Here is a 1,553-nt window from a genome sequence, read left to right on the forward strand (position 1 = left end):
CCGGGCGGTAACGGCGCCGCGCGGGCCCCGCCCCCTCCCGCTGATTGGCCGCGCCGCTCCGCCTCCCCCGCGCTGATTGGCCCGCGCGGATCTCCCGTCTCATTGGTCGCCGACGGCCGTCATTCATCGCGTTCCCCGCGCTGCGATTGGTTGACGTGCACGTCACCTTGATGGTGAGGCGTGGCTCCCGCCGCTCTGCTCTCCCATTGGTCAGCTGCGCCTGCTGAGGACCTATCGCGTGACAGGCGCGCCCTTGGCCGCGCCCCCTCGCCGCAGCTCCGGCTGCTATTGGCTGCCTGCTCTGAGGCCACGCCTCCTGGGGCGCCCCCACGTGGCCGCTCGTGGCGCTGCGATGCCCCCCGTGTCACGTGGGTGGCACCTGGGTCACGTGTGCCACCTGTGTCACGTGTGCCACCTGTGTCACGTGTGTCACCTGTGTCACGTGTGCCGCCTGTGTCACCTGTGTCACGTGTTTGTCGCGTGTGTCACCTGGGTCACGTGTTTATCACGTGTGCCGGCTGGGTCACGTGTTTGTCACGCGTGGGACACCCAAATCCCGATCCCGGAATCCCCAACCCAATCCCAGAGCCCCCAAATCCCAGGTCAGGGTCACATCCAGGTGTCCCCAAATCCCGATCCCTGTCCCCAATCCCTGTCCCCAAATCCCGGTCCTGCAGTCCCCAACCCTGATCCCTGTCCCCAATCCGGATCCCTGTCCCCAAATCCCTGTCCCGGAGTCCCCAAATCCATTGGAAGTGGCCTCATCCCGATCCCTGTCCCAAATCCCGGTCCCCAAATCCCGATCCCTGTCCCAAATCCTGATCCCAGTCCCCAGTCCCTGTCCCCAAATCCTGGTCCCGCAGTCCCCAACCCTGATCCCCAAATCCCCAATCCCAATCCCGGTGTCCCGAATCCCAGAACCCGATCCACAAATCCCGATCCCTGTCCTCAATCCCTGTCCCCAATCCTGATCCCTGTCCCCAGTCCCTGATCCCTGTCCCCAATCCCGGTGTCCCCAATCCCAGAACCCGATCCCCAAATCCCAGGACTCAATCCCCCAATCCCGATCCCTGTCCCCAAATCCCGATCCCAGAGTCCCCAAATCCCAGGTCAGGGTCACATCCAGGTCCCCAAATCCATTGGAAGTGGCCTCATCCCGATTCCTGTCCCAAATCCTGATTCCTGTCCCCAATCCCTGTCCCCAAATCCCAGAACCCGATCCTCAAATCCCAGGACTCGATCCCCAAATCCCGATCCCTGTCCCCAAATCCTGATCCAGGTGTCCCAAATCCTCGATCCCTGTCCCCAAATCCTGACCCCAGTCCCCAGTCCCTGATCCCTGTCCCCAAATCCCGATCCCAGTGTCCCCAATCCCTGTCCCCAAATCCCGGTTCCTGTCCCCAATCCCGATCCCAGTGTCCCCAATCCCAGAACCCGATCCCCAAATCCCAGGACTCAGTCCCCAAATCCCAATCCCTGTCCTCAATCCCTGTCCCGGAGTCCCCAAATCCCAGGTCAGGGTCACATCCAGGTCCCCAAATCCATTGGAAGTG

The sequence above is a fragment of the Coloeus monedula genome (assembly GCF_965178545.1).
Source record: "Coloeus monedula genome assembly, chromosome: 31".
Classification (NCBI taxonomy): Eukaryota; Metazoa; Chordata; class Aves; order Passeriformes; family Corvidae; genus Coloeus; species Coloeus monedula.